The 26,772-nt window shown below is 42.2% G+C and overlaps 1 protein-coding gene across 2 annotated transcripts in view; it reads right to left on the reverse strand.

Moving 5' to 3' along the window:
• Positions 1-26,772, reverse strand: part of LOC141084632 (cadherin-9-like) — a 453,456-nt gene that overhangs the window by 369,619 nt on the left and 57,065 nt on the right. The gene's annotated exons all lie outside the window — the stretch shown is intronic.

Raw genomic sequence — 26,772 nt, forward strand, 5'->3', positions numbered from 1 at the left:
ATTTTTTAAACTGTAATTTATTTTGTTAGCCTTTTAGGAGGTTTAAAAATGTAGCAGCAATTTTTCATTTTTTCAAGGAAATTTACAAAATTTATTTTTTTGAGGGACCTATCCAGGTTTGAAGTGTCTTTAGGGGTGCTATATATTGGAAAACCCCAAACGTGATACCATTTTAAAAACAGCGCCCCCTGACATATTGAAAACCGTTGTAAGGTAGTTTATTAACCCTTCAGGTGATTTTTAGGAATTAATGCAAAGTGGTATAGCCGGAATGAAAAAGTGTTTGTTTACCACCTAAATGTCGCTAACTTCTGAACTGACCACTATATCCGGGAAACTCTAAGGCCGCTATTTGGCCATGAACAGCTATGGCAAACATCAGGATCACACAATCATGATCTCGGTGTGTCAATTAGATTAAAGTGCAAGCCCCCACAATCTTTTAACCATTTATTTGATGTAGTCACTTTTGACAGCAGCAACTAAGGGGTTAAGCAGATATGGACAGTGTCAACACCGATAATTTGTGATGCAGCAAGTTGTCAGATATAGTGGACAGCCGAAAACTGCTGGATTGTCACCTTTATGAGGATGATATTCTCTTATATCTCAGGTCAGTATATATACGTATTGCGGTCTTGAAGAGGTTTTAAAGATTACATAAGGCACTGTAGAAAAACAATTCCAAAGGCTTATATCCCCTTCAGTAATACATATAAATAATAATTTTAAAAATAATAAACTTTTTCCCTACAAATCATGGACTACGTATTTTGATCTTATGATAATAACAGTGAGTTCTTGGCATGTTAGATAAAAATAACACTAAATTTGCTGTTTTTGGTTATCTGCCTACCCCCAAAATAAGTGATCAAAAAGCCTTCAATACCTTAATCTGGTAGCATTACCAACTGTAAATGTTTTACTCTTAGAATATGCAACGCAAAAAAAACATTTTTTTTTTCTTGTTCAATACCAAGGCATTATAGCCCGTTCCACTACCATTATCAGGTTTTATTGTTTGTTCGCTTTTAGTTAAAAAAAATAGAATTTTTGACTCTTTTTTCACTATACAATGGGCTTAATTGATATGTCATTTTTATATTTTATATTCTTATTTTGGCTGATATTGGGGCATAATATATAGACAATAGGAAATCTGTGTTTGTTCACATTTTTTTAATAAGCACACAGGACCACTAAAATATTTTGAATTGTTTTCCTCTTTCCCTATAAATTACTGGTATGTATTTGACACACTTTTTTGATAGAAAAAGTATAGAAAAAGGCAATCAGGATGACAGTATCTTTTTATTAGCTTTATTTTATTTAATTTTTTTCTACTTCATTTTGTTTTTATTTTTTATTTATTTTACACACAGTTTCCCATGAGGTCTTAAAAACCTTTGGGGGGGCATTTTAGCATATTAAATCCTTAGCTACCTGACCAAATTTTTGAAATCTGACCAGTGTCACAAATCTCACTGATTTTGAGATTGTTTTTTCATGGCACACTATAATTTATGATATTTATCAGTGAAGGTTGAAGCACTAAATTTTGAAGCACTTTCACCAGTGTAGAAGGCACTTGTTATTAAACTGCAACCTCTATTATTCCAATGAAGAGCACTGCAAAAATAAGGAAAATTGGAGTTTCACTACAGGGCTGCCATCAGGGCATTACTGCCCTGAATGGCGTATGGGACCTGGTGAGCAGAGGGGGCCCGCATCGGGCCCAGTCTCCTCTGCTCACTGGGCCCCTACCGGCAGGTAAATCGGGTCCTTAGCGCAGCGCAGCGGAAGCTAAACACTATTGACATATGGGCCTGCCAGCCCACATGTCAATAGTTAACAGCCGCCAGCCAATTGGAGGCTGGCAGCTGACGTCAGCCGCAGTGCGCACATACCCGGCGTCTGACATCACTGTCGCTGGGAGTACGCGCTTCAGCTGCGAGGAGGGACGGAGCCTCGCCACTGGAGCGTGTTAAATATTAATAATTCGTTAAATATTTCTTATTACACCCAGTTCTGTAGAATGCTTTAGCTTACATGACATAGGCTATTTTTAAGCTTGGCTCATGGTAGAAATGTCAGCTCACTACATATTTAAGTTTAGCCTTGAGGTAAATGTCAAACTCCATATATACCGAGATCACATGTTTCAAGAGACGTATATAATTCATGGCTAACTGTAGAGGGTGCTGTCTTCTTCCCTCACCATCATGAGACACAGACGCAAAATGACATAACTCAACAGCTGGTATGTTACTTTACTACGAAGAAGCCGAACTGAGAGACAGACGCCATTTGCCATGTGGGATCTCAGAGAATGAAGATGGAAAGCTTTTGCTATGAACTGATGGACAATCTCTCACCTATTTTTATTCACCTGTTTTTTTGTAATAACCTTTCTTTGATGGAAGAATCCAAATAAACCACTATATTTTTATCTGGTAATTAGTCCTGAGTATTTTACAGGATAAGCATTATTTTACATTGGAGAGCCAGCCAGATCTGCATTTTTGTACTTTTTTGCGGATTTCCCTCCACTTGCCCAAAAGGGGGATTGGACTTTGCTAACGTCAAGTCATATGTGCAAGTTATCGGGAATTCCACTACTTACAAGAATCACACAGAACCTAGAAGTAAGAATTGCCAGATAGATTGAGAAGTACTACAAGTGCCAAAAGTACCAGACGTAAGCCAGACGTGTGAAGACAACAGGAACCCAGCGTTGTCCATCAAAGGAACAAGCTGAGACATTTCAAGGTAAGATAAAATGGATGTCATTAATTGTCTTGCTAAGCAGAGTAAATTGAAATTTAAGTCTGTAGACAATTCTAATTCAGAAGTTTTATGGTTAAGTTTATATGCCGAGTGTGAACTCGAGAATCAGAGGTTAGATTCTAAGTTTTTCAATAGAGAAAGAGAGAGATTAAAAAATATTCTACAGATGGTAGATATATTTCATAGATCTGTGTCAGAGAAATCTAAAAATGATTGTGTAGAGGATAGTGATATTCCCGAGATTTACTGTAATGTGGAGAAACAGTTACAAGTAGCAGCAGCCATTGAAGGTGACCTTGCAGACGTGGACCAAGATGGAGAAGTAGGAGGAGAATTCAGAACTGACGTAGAGGACGTACAAGGGAAAGACGTACCACTAAAAATAGACGACTCACAGGCCCAAACCCGAAAGAAAGTAAGAAAAATTTTGCTTAAGATATGCAAAATAATACCTGCATATGAAAACAAAATAGATGTTTGTAGAAACTCTGAGGTTTTTGAAAGTTGTGTTGATAAATTTGATTTATCTAACGAGGAGAAGAATCAGTTGTTCAAAATGTGGATCCCTGTAACCTTTTCCAGGAGGTTATCTTTAAAGTTATCTGGTGAAACACATGAGAATTTAACTGATGAGGACAGATTAAAAATTCTCATTTTTTGTTCATCAAATGAAAATCATCCAGATATTGATATTCTTCAAAAATTAAGGATTGGTCGGAAGGAATGTATTTTTACGTTTATGTCCATATATGAACGCTTGTATAGAACGGTCATGGAGAATGTCAAAACACCGTCCCTCATAAGGAGTTTTGTAAGCAAATTTTGGTTTTTAAATCCTGCATCTCGTGTTATTGCGTCACAAAAAGATTCTTTGTTTGAATGTGCGCAATCCCTTGATTTTGCCAGAAAACACGAGAATCGTGAAAGGAAAGTAAATTGTGCTAATTTTGTGAAGACAGTCAGAGTAAAATCTTATCAGAAGCCTGTATTAGCAAAACCTTCTAAAATGAGTTTTCCCCAAAAGCAAATATATGAAGAACAAAGGAAATCACATGTTTGTTACAAGCCCTATGGAATGATGCAAAAGATCACCGAAAAGACACAAATTGAGTTAAGAAAAATGATGAGTTCTGATCTTCTTCCTGTAACAAAGATGGCCGAATTTGACAGACAGAAACAGGTGGTGAGTGACATCATGGCCTGTAAACTGAATACTCTGCTCCAAGAATCTATCAGCTTTAAAATGGCAAGAACCTTTCAGGATATTTTTTGCAGAGAAATAAGTATGGGTGTAGGAATTGGCTAGAAAAAGTAATTATATATATATTTTGTGTAACAGTGTTATACAATTAGTGAGTTATATGTAATTATTTTATAGAGTATAATCCTGTAGTTTTATAGTTTGTGGATATATACATAGTCATACAGTATATATAGAGTGTTTGTAGAAGTAGAAATAGTAGAACTGTATTTTTTAATGAAAATTAAAATCTACATCAGTAATAATATTTAGAATATGAATATGATATTAACCTTATTTTTTATGTTTCCTTAGAATTTTCATTTCAAAGCAGGACTTAATCGGGAAAAATTCTCTTCCAAGGATTTATGCCTTTATTTACACAGGAAGTTGCAATAATTGCATGATTTCATATATCTAACCCTTAAAAGGAAATAACTAATTGCATTTTAAACCTTCACTGCATGGTTCGAATGACTACCACAGCATGTGGAATTTGTACCTTGTTCTAATAATAAGTATACAAGTATACCAGTATACTAGGTCCCTGTTCTTTAGGAAAAGAATTTTTAAGGGGGTCTCAACTTTTGCAAAGCAATGGAATTTTTTTTCAGGCCTAAATGTCAAGTATAGCTATACATATACATATATTTATGTCATGTGGGGAATATTCAAAGAAATATTAAGAGACTAAATTTTAAATAGTTTACAATGCATTGATAATTAGGATAATTTGGGTTAAAATACGTGTCTTCATCACACCTTCATATGTGAGGTATTTGGTTTAAAGTTAATATGTGACACAGTCTGAGTGACAGTGACTGAGTGTATGAGCAGCTGCTGAGCGAGTAATGTGATACGTTTGTATGAGGCCTCAGGATTCTGAATGAGAAAAAAAAAAAAACCCCAAAAGCTTTTATCTTTAGGAGAAATATGCAGATCAGTTAAATTATTAGAATATTAGGATATATAATGAAATATTATCTATACAACATATATTTCTGTATTTCTATAGTAATTATTTCTTGATTTAGTTAATTGTGGATAAGTGCAAAGTGCAATCGCACATCAAAATGGTTTATGCAAATTAATTTTTCCAAAGGATAATTTTATGATATTCAAATTAATTTTGATGGTTACACATCTTCAGACAAATAATGGTATAAGCAAGTATAAATTCACATAATTTATACATGAATTAATTTTAATTTTGGTTTTGATAAATTAATTATTTCATAGAACAATATTTTTTGGTATTAAGGGGGAAAATATGTTTTTGATCCTGACTACATCATCACATTTGATTAATACCTCTTCTTCACACATTTTAATAGGAAAAAATATTAATAAGGTACATTGGTATAAGTATTAGGTATAATAACAAGTATTATAAAGAGTCATTTCTTTACACTAAGAGGAATTACATGCAAAGTTGCATAATTTGAATATTTTGGTAACACAAGTTTATGACAATTATGAAATAATCCAGATCATGGAAATATTAAGGGTATATGTTACTGAAGACATAACTACTCTGCATCAACATAAAGGCCTTGTTTTTATTTTTATTTTTATTCTTATTTTTCATTATTTTTAATTCTTTCACCAATATTTAGTAAAGTAATATCTACTGAGAATATTGCTTCATTAAATATAGCAATTATATGGTTCTATTACTAAGGAAATGTTTCACTTCTGAGTTATATGCAACAATTCTTTTATTCATTCATTCGCTCACTCATATATTCTTATTTTGGTTCATGGCTATACATTCCTACATATTATTAGTATAATAAATATATACCTTATTAATAAAGATGAAAACACTGGTTACATAAAACACAGTGACACCTATGGGTTGAAAAAGGTAATTACACCTATGACAAAAATGTTCTATCACATGAAAAAAATGGATAATAATGTATTATCACTTATTATTGGTTTATTATTTCAAACATTGAAATCCATATATGGTACAAATTCTGATAATAATTTTATGGATATTACTGATTGCTATGGTACGCTGTGATATTATAGGATAGGAAAATTACCAGATTTGGTATAGGATAGGGAATGAAGACTTCAAGCAAGATACTGAAATTACGTTAATAAAGACTTTTCATATTAAAATTGATTCTTATCAGTTGCAAGAAGAAGAATGCCGCGATCCAGAAGTCCCAGAAGGTAACAAAGCTATGATTACTGAGTAACTGTGTTAATTACAAATGCAGTATTCACCACTGACAGTCACAATTAAAGTGTCTAACCTGACAACCAGAGGACGATGATCCTATGATGCTGAGATGAACTGTGTTATCACGTTCTTATCAAGTTCCAGAAGTTTTCAATCACCTGTAAAGCTTCGATGTAAGGCTGGTGAACAATAAGGTAATTGTCGGGAGGCTACAACCCTGACATATGTCCTGTGCATTAGGACAAGGACTGGTTATGGTGCTATGTTTAGCAAGGAAGAGTCATTTTAACCCTTGCTTTGCTGACCAAAGACGTCACACCTGTTCAAAGACCAGTACCGATGGAGGATTCCAGAATATCCAAGGCGAGCCAATGTAAGCCCAGGTTTTTAAAGGTGACACTGCACAGATATTAAAGCTGCATTTCATCTATAGACTTTGTTTCTTATCAACATTTGAATTTATGGACTTTGATTTGATACACAACACAATTCCTACAACATCTATATGCTAGAGAAAAACTGTGGTTTTAAAAGAACCAAGAAGAAGACAGAAGACATCAAAATGAAGACCAGATGACATCAGATGATGACTGGACCTGAGATGCTTCAATTTAGACTTAGGGAAGTATAATTATACATATTTTATATGAATATTGTTCACGGCTTACCATAACATGAATTCACATCAATTATGTCATTGAGTACTTATAACGGTAATCTGATATTATTATTGTTATTATTATTATTATTGATATTAAATTATTTTGTCAAAGAAGAAGAAAAGAAGAAAAAAGATCGTTATATTTGAGGGTTCCAATTAATGTCTGTCTCCCTCAAAAGGGGGAATTGTTAAATATTAATAATTCGTTAAATATTTCTTATTACACCCAGTTCTGTAGAATGCTTTAGCTTACATGACATAGGCTATTTTTAAGCTTGGCTCATGGTAGAAATGTCAGCTCACTACATATTTAAGTTTAGCCTTGAGGTAAATGTCAAACTCCATATATACCGAGATCACGTGTTTCAAGAGACGTATATAATTCATGGCTAACTGTAGAGGGTGCTGTCTTCTTCCCTCACCATCATGAGACACAGACGCAAGATGACATAACTCAACAGCTGGTATGTTACTTTACTACGAAGAAGCCGAACTGAGAGACAGACGCCATTTGCCATGTGGGATCTCAGAGAATGAAGATGGAAAGCTTTTGCTATGAACTGATGGACAATCTCTCACCTATTTTTATTCACCTGTTTTTTTGTAATAACCTTTCTTTGATGGAAGAATCCAAATAAACCACTATATTTTTATCTGGTAATTAGTCCTGAGTATTTTACAGGATAAGCATTATTTTACAGAGCGCGGCTAGGTAAGACCTTTTTTTTTATTTCTGAAAGCGGCGATCCGAGACAGGGCAGAATGCTGGATGCTGGGGCAGGATGCTGTACATGGGGCAGAATGCTGGATGCTGGGGCAGAATGCAGGACATGGGGCAGAATGCTGGACGCTGGGGCAGACTGTGAGATGGGGGCAGAATGCTGGACGCTGGGGCCGAATGCTGGATGCTGGGGCCGAATGCTGGACACAGGGGCAGAATGCTGGACACTAGGGCAGAATGCTGGATGCTGGGGCAGAATGCAGACAAGGGGGCAGAATGCTAGACACTCGGGCAGAATGCTGGACATTGGGCCAGAATGCTGGACACTGGGGCAGACAAGGGGCAGAATGCTGGACACTGGGGCAGACATGGGGCAGAATGCTGGACACTGGGGCAGAATGCAGACACTGGAGCAGAATGCAGACACTGGGGCAGAATGCTGGACACAGGGGTAGAATGCTGGACACAGGGGTAGAATGCTGGACACGGGGGTAGAATGCTGGACACGGGGGTAGAATGCTGGACACGGGGGTAGAATGCTGGACACTGAGGCTGAATGCAGATGCTTGGGCAGAATGCAGACATGGGGGCTGAATGCAGACATGGGGGCTGAATGCAGACATGGGGGCAGAATGCTGGACACTGTGGCAGAATGCAGACACTGGGGCAGAATGCAGACACTGGGGCAGAATGCAGACACGGGGCAGAATGCTGGATGCTGGGGCAGAATGCTGGAAGCTGGGGCAGAATTCAGACATGGGGCAGAATGCTGGACACTGGGGCAGAATGCTGGGGTAGAATGCTGGATGCTGGGGTAGAATGCTGGACACTGGGGCAGAATGCAACAGTAAGACACAGGAGGGGCAGAATGTGAGACAGGGGGCAGAATGCAAGACACGGGTCATGATTGGAGACATGGGGCAGAATGGAGATACGGGGCATGATTGGAAACAGATGGGGCAGGGTTGGAGACAGATCGCACAGGATCATGGGGCAGGATGGATATGATGGAGACAGATGGGGCAGCATGGGGAGATCATATGGGGCAGAATGGATACTCATGAGGGTGGGATGGGAGAACATATGGCTGAAAGCAGGAATGAGACACACGGGGTCAGGATGGGGTATATTTTACCATAGGGGCTAATTAAGTGATATTACTACTGCAGTGATGTATTTAATTTTTTGAGTATACTGTTTTAAATGGGGGCGCAGTCCTGTTACGGTGCAGAGCAACACTATGTCACATTTTTTTCTTCATGTGGTGTAATGTAGAAGTTGGGAAAAATAAGTAATGTGTTCTGCAAGTGGAGCTCTAGATAACTGTGTTATTTCCTGCAGAGACGAGCCATGGCTGGAAGACGTGATGGCGATCTGTGCTGGATGAAAGATGAAAAGCAAGGATGAAGCACTTCACCTAGAGACATTACTGATGAGATAGTGTGTTACCTATACACTGCCACTATACACTGTATACTATATACAGAGGTCCTGTGTATAATGTCACCAGTGATCACTGTGTTATCTGTACATTATACACAGAGCTCCTGTGTATAATGTCATTGATCACTATATTACCTGTAAACAGATACTGCATACTAAGTACAGATCTCCTGTGCATAATGCCACTTATGGTGATAGTATTATTTTTTTATTAATGATCAGTATTGTAGTATTCAGTCACCATGTTGTGGTAATATGTGATCTTGGCATGGTGCGGTGGTATTTGTCCCTTGTATGTGCTATTATTTGGTCACTTTGTGGTGGTAATATGTGGTCTGGACATGGTGAAGTGGTATTTATCCCTTGTATGTGATATTATTCCGTCACTATGGTAGTAATATGTGGTCTATTCATGGTGCAGTGGTATTTGTTCCTTATATGTGGTATTATTGGTCACTATGTGGTGGTAATATGTGGTCTGGACATGGTGCGGTGGTATTTTTCCCTTGAATGTGCTATTATTTGGTCACTTTGTGGTGGTAATATGTAGTCTGGACATAGTGTAGCGGTATTTGTTCCTTGCATGTGATATTATTCGGTCACTATGGTAGTAATATGTGGTCTGGTCATGGTGTGGTGGTATTTGTTCCTTGTATGTGGTATTATAGGTCATTTTTAAAATTGAAAAATAAATAAAAATATACCTAAATTGTATTGCATATTTTAACAAATATTTAACAGGTTACAGTAGAGTAGGGCCTGGCCAAAAGTGTCTACCCTGCTATGGTGGCGGCTTAAAAAAATATTTTGGCCAAAGGAAAAACTGCTGGCTATGTGTGTGATCTGGTGATGGGAACTGTTAATGTGTGATAGGTGAGAAGTGAAGTTTTTCCAAGAGAGAGCGGTGGGACTGTGGACAGTTCGAGGGGTGGAGGCGGGGCTGGGGTGGAGCCTGGGCAGAGTCTCAAGGGGGCCCCGAAAATTTTGCCAGTATGGGCCCCGAAATTCCTAGTAGCAGCCCTGTTTCACTATAATGTATATGAAAAGAAAGTCAGCACTCACCCTTCTTTCACAAGAAACTTCAGTCCTTTTTAATTTCCATTATTTGGACATCTAGCAGAAAAGTGCAAATGTGCTAGCAGTGTGGCGGCGGTTGCAGAAATTTCATGAGACATGACTAACAACAAACAGTTCATGCTGGTTTGCTCTTCTACTGGTCCATGTCCAAATAGTGAAAATTAAAAAAGACTGAAGTCTCTTGTGAAAGAAAGGTGAGTGCTGACTTTCTTTTCATATAATTTATGATAATGGTAAATTTATGTTGTTATGTTTGGTGTTTATTTGCAAAAAAAATCATAAGTTTGAGAAAAAATGTAAAAAAATTAGCAATTTTCAAACTTTGAATGATTATCCCTTTAATTCAGATAGTCATACCAGAGAAAACCCTTAATAAAAACATTTCCCCCATGTCTGCTTTACATCAGCATCATTTGTAAAATGTTGTTTTATTTTGTTAGAATTTTAGGAGGTTTAAAAATCTAGCAGTAATTTTTCATTTTTTCAATGAAATTTACCAAATTTATTTTTTAGGGACCTATCCATGTTTGAAGTGACTTTTGGGACCCTATATATTGGGAAACCCACAAAAGTGATACAATTTTAAAAACAGCACCCCCTGACATAATGAAAACTGCTGTTATGTAATTTATAAACCTTTCAGGTAATTTTCAGTAATTAATTCAAAATGACATGACAGGAAAGAAAAAGTGTATTTTTTTTTTACCTCCTAAATGATGGTAACTTCTGAACAGACCGCTACAGCCGGCAAACTGTAAGGACGCTATTCGGCAGTGAATTGCCATGGCAAACATCTGGAACACACAATCACGATCTCAGAGTGCTGATGGGGATAAATAGTGAGCTCCCACACTCTATTAAACATTTATATGTTGTGGTCACTATTGACAGCAGCGTCTAAGGGGTTAAACAGATATGGTCGGTGCAAACACTGACCATGGCTGATGCAGTAGGGTGTCAGCTATAGTGAAACCTGTATGGGGATGCTATTCTCGGATCTCAGATCAGTAAAAAGATGTTTTGGTGATGCTATCAGTGTGTCAAGAGTGGGAGAAGAGGGTTGCATTGACAATCCAACACAATGGGCAGCACTTTGAGCACATTTTATAAGTGGTCATAAACTTGTAAATAACTCATGAAAGAATAAAGTTACGTTAAAACCAAGCACACCATTGTTTGTCTTGTGAAATTCTCAATAAGTTTGGTGTGTCACATGACCCTCTTCCCATTGAAAAAAATAAAGTTGGATCCAAAAAGGTCGACTTCAAAATGACCATTATGGTCACCATCCAACTTGAAAATTTCCCCCCTCCCATATACTGATGTGTCACAAACAGGAAGTTGATATCACCAATCATTTCCACTTTATTTATGTGTATCCATATAAATGGCCCACCCTGTATATATACAGTGGGGCAAAAAAGTATTTAGTCAGTCAGCAATAGTGCAAGTTCCACCACTTAAAAAGATGAGAGGCGTCTGTAATTTACATCATAGGTAGACCTCAACTATGGGAGACAAACTGAGAAAAAAAAATCCAGAAAATCACATTGTCTGTTTTTTTTTCATTTTATTTGCATATTATGGTGGAAAATAAGTATTTGGTCAGAAACAAGCAATCAAGATTTCTGGCTCTCACAGACCTGTAACTTCTTCTTTAAGAGTCTCCTCTTTCCTCCACTCATTACCTGTAGTAATGGCACCTGTTTAAACTTGTTATCAGTATAAAAAGACACCTGTGCACACCCTCAAACAGTCTGACTCCAAACTCCACTATGGTGAAGACCAAAGAGCTGTCAAAGGACACCAGAAACAAAATTGTAGCCCTGCACCAGGCTGGGAAGACTGAATCTGCAATAGCCAACCAGCTTGGAGTGAAGAAATCAACTGTGGGAGCAATAATTAGAAAATGGAAGACATACAAGACCACTGATAATCTCCCTCGATCTGGTGCTCCACGCAAAATCCCACCTCGTGGGGTCAGAATGATCACAAGAACGGTGAGCCAAAATCCCAGAACCACGCGGGGGGACCTAGTGAATGAACTGCAGAGAGCTGGGACCAATGTAACAAGGCCTACCATAAGTAACACACTACGCCACCATGGACTCAGATCCTGCAGTGCCAGACGTGTCCCACTGCTTAAGCCTGTACATGTCCGGGCCCGTCTGAAGTTTGCTAGAGAGCATTTGGATGATCCAGAGGAGTTTTGGGAGAATGTCCTATGGTCTGATGAAACCAAACTGGAACTGTTTGGTAGAAACACAACTTGTCGTGTTTGGAGGAAAAAGAATACTGAGTTGCATCCATCAAACACCATACCTACTGTAAAGCATGGTGGTGGAAACATCATGCTTTGGGGCTTTTTCTCTGCAAAGGGGCCAGGACGACTGATCCGGGTACATGAAAGAATGAATGGGGCCATGTATCGTGAGATTTTGAGTGCAAACCTCCTTCCATCAGCAAGGGCATTGAAGATGAAACGTGGCTGGGTCTCTCAACATGACAATGATCCAAAGCACACCGCCAGGGCAACAAAGGAGTGGCTTCGTAAGAAGCATTTCAAGGTCCTGGAGTGGCCTAGCCAGTCTCCAGATCTCAACTCTATAGAAAACCTTTGGAGGGAGTTGAAAGTCCGTGTTGCCAAGCGAAAAACCAAAAACATCATTGCTCTAGAGGAGATCTGCATGGAGGAATGGGCCAACATACCAACAACAGTGTGTGGCAACCTTGTGAAGACTTACAGAAAACGTTTGACCTCTGTCATTGCCAACAAAGGATATATCACAAAGTATTGAGATGAAATTTTGTTTCTGGCCAAATACTTATTTTCCACCATAATATGCAAATAAAATGAAAAAAAAACAGACAATGTGATTTTCTGGATTTTTTTTCTCAGTTTGTCTCCCATAGTTGAGGTCTACCTATGATGTAAATTACAGACGCCTCTCATCTTTTTAAGTGGTGGAACTTGCACTATTGCTGACTGACTAAATACTTTTTTGCCCCACTGTATATGAGCTGAGAGAAGTGATGATGTATAAGACGTTACTGTATATAGTGTCTCAAAGGAGTGACGTTCTGCAAAATTGAGCTGTACAGTTGTGGTAAAAAATGTTGAGACTGACACAAATTTTGGTTTTTACAAAATTTGCTGCTTCAGCACTTTTAGAACTTTTAATCTGGTATTTATATGGTATACTGAAGTATAATTATAAGCAATTCAGATTTTTTTAACTTTTATTGACAAATACATCAAGTTTATTAAAAGACTCAATATTTACAGTGTTGACCGTCATTTTTCAAGACTTTTTCAATTCGCTTTGGCATGCTGCATATCAGTTTCTAGGGTAAATCATGACTGATGGCATGATATTGTTGCTTAATCAATGCTTTAGTTAACTATCAATTTCTGTGCTTTTGTTTCTCCACTCACTTTTTCAGGATCAACCACAGGTTCTGAAGTGAGATTGAGGATCTGGACATTTTCTTTGGCTATATACCTAAAATTTCAATGTTTTGTTCACTAAGTCTCTTAATTATCTCCTTTGCCTTTTTACACGGTGCTCTATAATGCTGGAATTAGCATTATTTATCAACAACTTCTTCCTGATTTGTTGAGAGAAGTTGATCTTGGAAGATGCTTAGATACCATTCTTTATTAATGGCACTGTTCTTAAGTAGAGATGTTTTCCTGTTTCCTTCCTCCTTTCTGCCTTCCTCAACCCTGTTATTTTGTCCATACTTTTATCCAAACAACTTAGACTTCCTTTACTACCATCTCAACTCTTATTTTATAGTTAAAAAATATTATTAATAGTTATGTTTGAAAATCTATTTTGTTACTGTTACACCTAATAGAAAATTATTGAAAAAATATTAAAGATGGGTGAAGGCAAACAGTAAAGTTCAGGGTCCATACCGAACACCTACTGTTCGTCTCTTTGGGCATGAACCCTGAACATGGACTTCACCAGGAAGTTTGTGTTACTGTTCAGATTCGACAACTCAAACAACCGGGTATTTCTTGTGCTGTCAACTACATGATGAGGTCATCTGATTGGCAGTAAGATTAATACCACTGGTCAGAGAGCTGCGGTTTTCACATTGTCAGATTACCTCTGGTCACAGAGGCATCAGCTGATAGGACTACTATTCCCATCAGCCTAAAGGCCCCTTTACATTTAGCGATGCACCAGCGATCCCGACCACAATATGACCCGGTCAGGATCGCTGGTGCATCGCTAAATGGTCGCTAGTGAGCTGCCACACAGGCAGATCTCACTAGCAACGCAGTGGTGCTCAGCGGTCGCTCTTACCTTTCAGACGTGGTGAGGGGGTCCGTCTTCCGCCTGCTTCCATGGCTCGCTCGTCTGTGCCAGCAGGAAGCCGATGACGAGAAATGGACCAGGCCGATCTCGCGCGATCAGCGATAACCAGCGGGGGAGCTGGTCGGAGGTAAGTATCACATGTAGCGATATCGCTAGCAATATCGCTGCTGTATCACAAAAACAGTGACGCTTTAGCGATATTGCTATGTCTAAAGCCCCCTTTAGCCTGCTGCCGCTAATAACAGCGAGGGCAGAAGGAAACTGATAGGAGTATTCATCAGCTGGCGCCTGCGCTATAAATAAACAATAATAATAAAAAAAGGAGTGGGTTTCCCTGTATTTTTGATAACCAGCAGGGCAAAACTGACAGCTGCGGACTGCAACCCTCAGCTATCTGCTTTACCATGACTGTTTATCAAAAATAGAGGAGTCCTCATTGCCTTTTTTTAAATTGTTTAAATAAATCATTTAAAAAACTGGCAGGCATGGTTTACCCCCATTTCTGACAACCAGCCAAGCTAAAGCAGACAGCTAGGGTCTAGTATTCTTAGATTGGTAGATATTGGCTTTACAGCCTAAAAATAGCAACTTGCAGGCGCCCCAAAAAAGGCTCATACCGTATGGACTGCTGCTGCTGGAGCTACCAAGCTGGCCCTGCAGTGGCAGATATCCTATTTATTGATCCATCATGTTTTTCTATAGTGTGAATGATGCCACTGCATAATAATGTCTCTCACACATCACACTTGTCCAGTGTGCTGTACAGCTTAACTGTAATATTGTTGTGTTGGGTACAGGGCCCAGATGAGGGGTGCACTTTGAAAAAAAATAGCTGAATGTCTGACTTCTTCCTGTGGCCGCAGACATTCAGCACAGTTACATCCTGGGAGTGGGCTCATAAGAAAGCAGTGTTAATCACTGACACCGCTAACCACTCTCTCTGCCTGAGCCTCAGCTGTTGCTTCCTCCCCACACTCAATTGTATTTTCGTCTGTCAGACACCAATACAATTGATGTGTGCACCACCTGGGAAAGGAGCAGAGGTGCTGTCATTTCCCTTACTCCCCCAGGCTCTTCAGCAAGATGCAGGCCACTTCTGACCTGCTCCTTCCAGCATCCACTGCTTCATGCACTTCACAGAAGAGGTGACAGTGGACGGGAGCCTGGACTATGTGAGCATGAGCTTTTTTTAATAATAATTTTAAAGTACTGTGCAGGGTGGCTAAAATGGGGGTGCTGTGCTAATTGAGGAACAAAATTAGGTGAGGGACTAGGCTGATGGGGTTAATAAAATGAGAAGCTGTGCACATGGGGGGGAAATAAGCAGAGGGTTTGTGCAGATGGAGGGAATAAACAGACGCTGTGCTGAAAGGGGAATAAACATAAGGGCTTTCCTGATGGGGGACTAAACATAAGGGATCTGGAGATTGGGGGAATAAACTAAGGGGCTGTGCAGATGGGGGAGTAAACTGAGGGGCTATGCAGATTGAGGAACAAGCTCAGGGGCTGTGCAGATGGAGGATTAAACTGAAGTGCTGTGCAGAGGGAGGAATAAACATATGGGGTGTGCTGATGAGGGAATTAAGCTGAGGAGCTGTGCAGATGGGAGTAATAAACTGAAGGGCTGTGTTGATGGGGGAATAAGCAAAGGGGCTTTGCAGATGGGGGGAATACACTGAGGGGTTGTGCAGAGGGGGAAATAAACAGAGAGGCTGTGTTGATGGGGGAATAAACATTGTGACGGAGTCAGCTTACGCTGTGTCATTTTCTTTGGAGTGGACCCTCTGGGTCGTGGCACCCACCCACCTAGGGCAAGCTAACCTTGTGAGGAACCTCCCCCTATACAGGGAGTGTCAGGGGCAAGACCAAGGGGGTGAGCCACCACGACTGCTGGGACCAGATGGCCGACTCAGGTAGACACTAATTAAGAGTGTCTGACGACAAAGGACATGCAGGAAACAAGTCAAGAGAAGACGTGAATTCAAGGTATCTTCATTAAAGAAAACTCAGGGTTACATCAGGTGCAAGACGTGATAACAGGGAAAACACAGCAAGGTGCGTGCGTGGCACGCCAAGGTCCATGGCATGGTACGTGCCAGGTGGCACGCCAGGATACCGGCAAGGAGTCGATGGCATCGGACTCCAGACAGCTGGCGACGATCGACAGGATCAGGGCATCAGGCTGTGGACATCAGCTCCGGACATCAGGCTGCAGTCGTCAGGCTTACGATCTCTGGCAGCGATCGGCAGGCTCCGGTCATCCGGCAGGCAAACCAAGGTTCAGACAAGGAGGCATGACAGATCTCCAGACATGGTGCGTGGTAGGGAACACGCCGAGGTCCAAGGCAAGATTCCAGGCAGGGTGCGTGCTAGGGGCACACCAGGGTCCAGGGCAAGGTGCAAGGCAAGGTGCGTATGTAGGGGACACGCCAGGTTCAACGTGCAAAGAACAAGACATGGTGCACGTGTAGGGGACACGCCAGGGTTCAAGGTCCAAGATACAAGACAAGGTGCGTGTGTAGGGACATGCCAGGGTCCAAGGCAAGGTCCTGCGCGTGCCAAGGGATATGCCAGGGACAGGGTTCAAGGCAGAGTCCTGCGCGTGCAGAGGGGCACGCCAGGGTCGGGTTCAAGGCAAGGTCTTGCGCGTGCCGAGGGACACGCCAGGGTCAAGTCAGGGTGCGTGGTAAGAGACATGCCAGGGTTCAGGCTAAGGCAAGGGCCTGCGCATGCTAGGAGGCACGCCAGGGTACAGGCTAGGGCCTGTGCATGCAAGAGGGCACGACAGGGTACATGGCAAGACCTGCGCGTACTTTTACAGAAGCACGGGGAGGTATGCCAAGGAGCAGGCTAGGGCCTGCGCATGCTATTAGAGAAGCACGCAAAGCACAGTGCAGAGACAGCGTGGATGCAAGGAAGCACAGAGAGCACAGCTGGGGCACTGGCTAGCTGGTCGGGCTGCGGCACAGACAGACGGGCAAGACTCCAGCAAACCCAGCTGAGGCATAACAGGCAACACATCTGTCACTGGCTGATGAGCATGGCTGAGGCACAAGCAGGTGGGCACGGCTAGGGTGGGCACGGCTAAGGCACAGACAGGAGGCTAAGGAAGGCCAGGCGCATGCAAAGGGCACACGAAGAAACAAGGCAAAGCAAGGCGAGAAACAAGGTAAGACAAGGTACAGGGCAAGGAGCAGAACATAGGCAGAAACACAGAGTCAGGTCAGAGCGAGAACAGGGCTAGCAGCGGAGCGTAGGCCAAAGCCCATAGTCGGGGCAAGGGGGGAACATTGAGACTAGCCCCGAAATGTGCAAGAGAGCACAAAAGGTCAGAGAGCAGGAATGGTGCATGTGCCAGGAGGCACAACAGAGCATCATAGGTAAGAGAGGAGGAATGTTGCATGTGCCAGGAGGCACCACAGAGCACCATAGGTCAGACCAAGGAAGAACAAGCAAAGACAGTGAACATAGGAAGAACCACAAGGCAAAGCATAGCAAGGGCAAGACATAGCAAAGCAGGCAAGGCAGAGAACACAGGAAGGACTACAAGGCAAAGCATAACAAGGACAAAACATGGCACAAAGGACAAACACAAGAAAAAGGCATGGGACAAGAGGCAGAGGACAAACACAGAGCATGTGCAGAGACGCACTACAGGGCAGAGTGCAGGGGCACAGAATACAGGGAGCGACCGAGCAGACTGAGCAGCCATGCAGGGAAGCAACACGATACTCAGGCCCCGACCATAGGAAGGTGCGGTCTTATATAGGGCATTAGCACCTGCACTTTCGGGTCAGGACCAGGGAAGGACTTCCGGTTCAGTTACTCCAAGATCATAGATAGCATTGCTAGATCACACTGGCCTGGACCATAGAGAAGGTCACATGATCAGGGGCTCCAGAAACACTGAGAGGTAAGCTGGATCAGACCGTGCTGGAACATAGAAAAGGTCACATGATCAGGGACTCCAGGATCACAGAGAGAATAGCTGGATCAGACAGTGCTGGAACATAGGAAAGGTCACATGATCAGGGGCTCCAAGAACACAGAGAGGATTGCTGCACGCAGAGCAGAGACAGCTGGTCACACAGCAACGGCGTATAGCCATGAGGTAAAACACACATGCGCACTGGCAATGGCAGGCAGCCATGAGATGAGGCGCGCATGCACACTGCTCCAGGCATCTTGCAGCACAAAAGTCACGAGGTGCGTGTGCATACTGTTTCCAGGGATCGTGCAGCATGAGACATAAGGGCATGAGAATAGAGTTGAGCGAAATGGGTCGGTCATATTCAAAAGTCGGCGACTTTAGCTGAAGTCGGGTTTCATGAAACGAAACCCGACCATAGCGTGAGGTCGGCCATGAGGTCAGCGACCAGAGCGCCAAAGTCACGTTTCAAAAGATGCTACCAGCGCCCTTTTTCAGCCAGTGATGGAGGACGCACACTGTGGGTAACGCGATGACATAGGCATCGGTCTCCACCATCTTTGAGAAGGGAATGCAAGTGATTGGCTGGCTTTGTGTGGCGTCACAGGGGCTATAAAACGGCGTGAACGCCGACCGCCATCTTACTTATGCCGATCTTAGCATAGGGAGAGCTGCTGCTGCTGCTGATTCTGTAGGGAGAGCATTAGGCAGGGAAGAAGAACCAAAAAATTGCTTCTGCTGTTAGCAATTTCCACTTACAACACAACACTTTGTGTGCAGTGACAGGGGAGGCTCTATTTTTGTGCATCAGCTCTGTTGGTTATTAGGCTGCCTTATAAGGCTCCCTGAGAGCTGCATTGCTGATTGCACTCTGCTGTGCAAACTGCTTTTTAAAAGCAAAAATACTCTACTTCCTCTTTTCTGCAGTTACCAAGCGTTTATTTTTCCACCCTTTTGTGTGTGCACTGTGCAGCAGTCCTGCTTATTAGGCTGCCTGTGTCCGAACTTGGACTGAGAGCATCATTGCCAGTGTCCTCAAATCTCTAGTGAGATCCAAATTCTCACCAATACGATAGACACCCTCCACCTTGTCATACACCATCCAATTTCAGCCTGTTAAATTGAGGTGTAATCTCTATTGGGCCTGAGAAAATAGTTCAGCGTCCCCAAATCACTAGTGAGATCCAAATTCTCACCAATCCTATAGACACCCTCCACCTTGTCATACACCATCAAATTTCAGCCTGTTAAATAGAGGTGTAATCTCTACTGGGCCTGAGACAATAGTTCAGCATCCTCAAATCTATAGTGAGATTCAAAATCTCACCAATCCTATAGACACCCTCCACCTTGTCATACACCATCCAATTTCAGCCTGTTATATTGAGGTGTACTCTCTACTGGGCCTGAGACAATAGTTAAGCATCTTCAAATCTATAGTGAGATTCAAAATCTCACCAATAGTAGATACACCCACCTTGTTTTACAGTACCATATAGCTGGTGGTATTTTGGGTACATTTTCACAAAAATGAGCAGGTATGGTGGAAGATGCCATGGAAGTGGGCGGGGGTTGCCAGCTGGTCCTGATGGTGGTGGTGGTGTTGCATCTATTGGTAGTGGCAAAAGCACAATAGCACCTAAGGCATGAGGTGTTGAGCCTGCGTCATCGTCTGACTCCACAAGGCCTCAAAGGCTCTCTTTTCTGGGAGTAGGTAAACCGCTTTTAAAGCCAGAGCTTCAGGATCAAGTTTTGGCTTACATTGCTGACACAGCCTCCAGCTCTCTCGCCTCCTCTTCTGAAGTTTCAAAAAATAAAAGCACTGAGTCGTCATTGGAGGCTCCTGATCAGGAACAACACCTTTCCTTGTGTCCTTCACCCCTACCAAAAGTGAAGAATGTGGCAGGCCACACTACCAATTACTCCATGGAGCTCTTTTCACATACCATGCCTGGGCTAGCAAGTCAAATCATGAATTCCCCAGTTCAAGATGAATCTGACATGGAGTGCACTGATGCACAGCCACTGCTAGATTTTTCTGCTGGTACATTCACTTAGAGCACTACATTGTCATCGCAGTGTACTGATGAAACTCAGGTGCTCCTTCCCACATACTATACCACCTTACACGGTGACACAGAGGAAGGTGCACATGAAATTGAAGAGGAGGTGATGGATGACCCAGTTGTTGACCCAGATTGGCATCCATTGGGGGAAGAGGGTGCCGCTGCCAATAGCTCAGAAGAGGAGGAGGAGGATCCGCAGCAGGCAACGATATCGCAAAAGCTGTTATCTGGCATGACCGTAGCAATCCAAAAACGTGTTACAAAAATGAAAAGAGTTGCAGGACAGCTTGGCCAGACGGTCAAATTAGCACAGCGTGCAAGGTCTCAAAATGTCTTACATAGTAGGAAGAGTGCAGTGTGGCACTTTTTTGAACAAAATCATAATGATCAGGCAAAAGTTATCTGTAAGAAGTACGCAAAGACCTTTAGCCGAGGGAAAAAATCTGAGAAATTTGAATACCAGTTGCATGCTTAGACATTTAACCATCATGCACTTGCAAGCGTGGACGGACTACCAAACCTCACGTACCACATGTGCACCTGCTCCGAATGAAGGTAGTCAGCAACGCTACATCGCTTCCCCCACTGTAAGCCCACCGGTTAGCACACCACCACCAGCAAATGTCGAGGTGTCGTCGCAAGGGCAAAGCAGTCATGGAATCACAATGTTATTGCTACGAAAGACTGAATCTAGGCCATCAGCATCACCAACAACACCATCACCAACCCTCTCTCAGTCCGCCATCTCCACCGCTAGTTCCACCATATGCAGCTCTCAAGTCCAGCTCACCCTACCAGAGACTCTGAGTAGGACGAGAAAGTACTCATCCTCTCATCCGCGTACACTGGCTTTGAACGCCCACATGGAAAAACTAATCTCATTAGAGATGATGCCCTACCAGTTGGTTGAAAGCAAAGCTTTCCGCGAGCTCATGGCCTACGCAGTACCACGCTATGACCTACCCAGTTGGCACTTTTTTTCGCAAAAAGCCATCACAGCCCTCCACGTGCATGTGAAAGACCTCATTGTACATGCACTCAAGTAATCAGTGAGTGGAAAGGTGCACCTCACAACAGATGCATGGTCCAGTAGGCATGGCCAGGACCGTTACGTGTCCATCACTGTGCACTGGGTTAATGTGGTGGATGCAGGGTCCACAGGGGAGAGCGGCAGTGGGACAGTGCTTCCTAGCCCACGGTATAGGAAACAGTTGGCTGTAAGCGTTCAGCCCTCCTCCTCCATAAGTGAAAGCTCGTCCACAGAGTGCAGTCGCATGAGCACTCTATCCGCAGCTGCCAGTGTTGCACACGAGTTGTCCCACTATCGAACAGCTAATGGTAAGCGTCAGCAGGCTGTGTTGATGATGATGTGTTTGGGAGACAACAGACGCACCACGGAGGTACTGCCCAACTACTTGCAGCGTCAAACTGACTCATGGCTGGGCAGTCTACATCTTGAGGCACGCAAGGTAGTTAGTGATAACGGCCGGAATTTTGTGGCAGCCATAGCCCTTTCAAAACTCACACACATACCTTGCCTTGCTCACACCTTGAACCTGGTGGTGCAGTGCTTCCTCAATAATTATCCGAAGTTAACACCCCTACTCCATAAGGTGTGAAGACTGTGCTCGCGCATTCGCCGGTCGCCCGTACACCCCAGTCGTATGCAGAAGCTGCAGTGATTGTTCCACCTTCCCAAGCACCGCCTAATTATCGACGTTGCAACACGGTGGAACTCTACCCTACACATGGATCAGAGGCTGTGCGAACAGAGGCAGGCTGTAATTCATTTGTGGAAGGATACTCGGGCAGGCAGTTTGCAGGCAGACATGGAGTTGTTTGGTGTGCAGTGGTCGAAGCTGAAAGACCTCTGTAAAGTCCTTCAGTGTTTTCAGGAATGCACATGGCTGGTAAGCGCAGACAACGCCATCATAAGCATGAGCATCCCACTTATGCATCTGCTCATGCAAATTTTGATGCACATTGAGGAGCAGGCGTCTGCAGCCGAGGAGGAAGAGGAGGAGGGAAGCCATGATGACAGTCAGCCATTGTCTGCTCAGGGAAGTCTCGTGGACGAGGTGGAGGAAGAAGAGGAAGAGGAGGAGGATGGGGATGATTATTTTGGGGAGGAGGATGCTTCTCAGGGGGCAAGAAAAAATGTTGGCATGGCAAGGTCAGGTACAGGGTTTGTGCATGACAGGAGGGATGTGGATTTGCCAGAAAGTGCTCCTCCACCCAGCAATCGCAGTGCATCATTGACACCTGGAACATTGGCCCACATGTCTGATTATGCCTTGCAGATCCTAAAAAGGACCCCCGCATTGCCAAAATGATGAACGATGACGGCTACTGGTTGGTCAGCATCCTGGATCCACGCTATAAAGGCAAATTCCAAACATCATGCCACAGGAGAATCTAGAGCTAATATTGGCTAACAAACAAGCAATAAAACGGGGAGAAATTACCAAGTGATGTACACGAACCACAATTAATGAATGGGTGTGTATGGAAAATAAAAAATAAATAATAAAAACCAAAGAAAATATAACAAAATGATGTTTATTATAAATTCTGACACAATATACAACTACAGTAAATAAAAAACATATAGAAATGTTATAATATGACAAAAGGAACCCGTAGATGTATTTAATACTCTAGTTACATATAATGTTTAGTCTCACCACTGTACAAAAGGGTTTATTATAGGATATAAATCCAGCATATATAGTATAGTCCCCAGATAGAGCAGCAAAAAAATGTGTATATGAGTGTACAAGAATAATAATAAAATGCAGTAATAAAATTATATAACTACACCAAGATTTGTAATGTGATTCACAAAAAGGAAAAATGTCAATAAAGTGTGACGAAGGAGTTCTTCCGAAACGCGCGTTGGGGCACTTTATTTCGGTAACCCGTTTCCACCACTTTCTTCAATTCAGCTGACTGGGTAAGATGCCATGCTTTATTAGGTTACATGCACTCCTTATTTTTGGGCTTTAGATATTCTGTGCATTGTGTTATGTTGGAGATTGTCATCCTGTGCTGGCCCATTTTTACTACATAGCGCTACATGGCATTTTATTGTATTATCTCAAGCCATATGTTTTGCCACTAAGCGCTAGGTATCATGCTCACTGTTTAGTGACTTACACAATTTCCTTCTTGTGTTGGCTCAATCTCTATATATAGTGCCGCAATTTTCCATACATTGGGTCATATTCCCTTTGTGCCATAAGAGCGCTGGATCTTTCTCCTCTTGTGTATAGAGTGCGCTAGATTTTTGTCTACATAAGCGCTTCTTTAATTGTATTTCTGTGTTGACCACTTTTCTGCTATATAGCGCTGTATGGTAATTTTTATATTATTGCTATACACTATTTTTCTGTGCTGGTTTATTACTGCCATATAGCGCTGCATGGCAGTTTACTTTACTACACTGAGCTATATGCTTTTTACATTCTAGAAACGCTGGACATCCTGCCCTCTTTATTGAGTGTCTAAATTGTATATATATAAGTGTTTCCCCATATATTGCATATTTCAACACTTCCTTTGTGAGTTTAGTAACTTTCACTTTAGTATCTTAGCAGTTTAATTTTGTCCACAATTTTGTGTTCACTCACATTTTTTCATTTTTTTACACACTTTATTGACATTTTTCCTATTTGTGAATCACATTACAAATCTTGGTGTAGTTATATAATTTTATTATTATTCTTGTACACTCATATACACATTTTTTTGCTGCTCTATCTGGGGACTATACTATATATGCTGGATTTATATCCTATAATAAACCCTTTTGTACAGTGGTGAGACTAAACATTATATGTAACTAGGGTATTAAATACATCTACGGGTTCCTTTTGTCATATTATAACATTTCTATATGTTTTCTATTTACTGTAGTTGTATATTGTGTCAGAATTTATAATAAACATCATTTTGTTATATTTTCTTTGGTTTTTATTATTTATTTTTTATTTTCCATACACACATATTCATTAATTGTGGTTCGTGTACATCACTTGGTAATTTCTCCCCGTTTAATTGATACCGGATGGTCTGCCATCCAACTTCAAAGGAACACCTTGCAAATTTATTAAACTGTATTTAATATATAATATATTGATTTATTGTATATGGCTGGTGTGTTCTTTTCCCTTTTTAACAAACAAGCAGCTCTGGTAAACCGTTTGTTTGAGGCAGCCATTGTCTGCTCAGGGAAGTCTCGTGGACTATGTGGAGGAAGAAGAGGAAGAGGAGGAGGAGGATGATGGGGATGATTATTTTGGGGAGGAGGATGCTTCTTAGGGGTCAAGAAAAAATATTGGCGTAGCAAGGTCAGGTACAGGGTTTGTGCGTGACTGGAGGGATGTTGATTTGCCAGAAAGTGCTCCTCCACCCAGCACTCGCAGTGCATCATTGACACCTGGAACATTGGCCCACATGTCTGATTATGCCTTGCAGATCCTAAAAAGGGACCCCCGCATAGCCAAAATGATGAACGATGATGACTACTGGTTGGCCAGCATCCTGGATCCACGCTATAAAGGCAAATTCCAAAACATCATGCCACAGGAGAACCTAGAGCTAATATTGGCTAACAAACAAGCAACTCTGGTAAACCATTTGTTTGAGGCATTTCCAGCACAGAGCAGCGGTGATGTTTCTCCAACGTGCCATAGGGGGCAACATGGAAGAGGTGTTCATGGTTCACACAGCCGAAGTGGCATTGGACACAGGGGTTTCATGACCATGTTGTGGACTGATATTTCAAGTACCGCTCACACGACTGGTAATACTGCATCGATCGAAAGTGACAGGAGACAGCAGTTGTCAACTATGGTAACAAACTACTTCTCCTCCCATATCGATGTTCTCCCTCACCGGTCATTCCCCTTTGACTATTGGGCCAGTAAACTTGACACCTGGCCTGAATTGGTACAATATGCCTTACAGGAGCTCGCTTGCCCTGCTGCTAGTGTGTTATCTGAACGAGTCTTCAGTGCTGCTGGATCAATCCTGACAGAAAAAAGGACCTGTCTGTCGACACAAAATGTTGATGATCTAACCTTCACTAAAATGAACCATGCATGGGTTTCAAAGGATTTTGTCCCACACTCCCCTGCTGAAACATAGGTTGCCAGAAAAATGGCTTGCATTTGTCCTCCTCTTCCACGGACTTCTCCAATTACTCCATTTGCAGCTGCTGAATGTCCAACATCAACATATGCCAATTTTTCCACCTCCTTAACTTGGCTGCCTCCCCCCACAGGGCCGGGATCACCACCTGGAGCATGCACCTGTGCGATTGCCATTGCCCTGTACAGGAGGGTGGGCACACTCTTTGGCAATGGCACTGGCACAAGGTCCCTCATAGTAGAATCAAGTGTCTCTGACGGTGGGGGTGCACACCCGCCGTCAGACACACCGCCGTACTATGAGGGGCCCTGTGCCAGTGTCGTCGACAACAAGTGGGCCCCCCTGCTTGCTCAGGATCACAGCACTTGCAAAGTTGAAATACTTTCCTCTCCCTGCTCCACCGCCGTGACGTCTTCCGCGGTTCCAGACAGTGACATTCTGGTCAGAGAGCGCGATTACATCATGTCTGTATGCCCTCTGCCTAAACAGTCCAAGTGCAGTGAGATGGAAGATGGGGACGATGAGGAGTCCAGACTAGTACAGGGATTCCCTAGCGAGGAGACTGATTTAATTGTTTTCAGTGTTGGGACAGCTATTTTTGGGGAGCACTATACTCTGGAGAATGATATATGAGGCCCACCATACACTGGAGCATTCCAAAGGTTGACATCAGACACTGGAACAGCATTTACAGAGCCCGTTATGCACTGGAGCATTAGAAATGGGGCCCATTATATATGGAGCATTATTTGGGCCCATAAGACAGTGGAGCTTCATCCATGGGGACCAACATATACTGTAGCATTATGTGGAGCTCATCATATACTGTTTCAAACATTATATGGGACCAATGATTCTGTATGGAGAAATATACAGTATGGGCCTCATTACTCTGTATGGCGCACTATGCGATGGCCATAACACTGTATGGAGAAATATACTGTTCGTTTTTGGAGCTATTGGAGAATTTAAGAATATGGATATCAGTCATGAGATGCAAGTGAAGTATTTTTCATTGTACTATACCGCTATTTCTCTGCCGTATCAGAGGATCATGAATTGTGGCATGTGTTAAAGGAGCCCAGTGACACTCTTGGGCCCAGGGCCCGTGAAAATCTGGAGCCAGCCCTACCCCCCCCACAACTTTAGCCAAATAATCCCCAGTTTTCAATG

The sequence above is a fragment of the Dendrobates tinctorius genome, unplaced genomic scaffold, assembly GCF_039654945.1.
Source record: "Dendrobates tinctorius isolate UK_male_01 unplaced genomic scaffold, ASM3965494v1 ptg000025l, whole genome shotgun sequence".
Classification (NCBI taxonomy): Eukaryota; Metazoa; Chordata; class Amphibia; order Anura; family Dendrobatidae; genus Dendrobates; species Dendrobates tinctorius.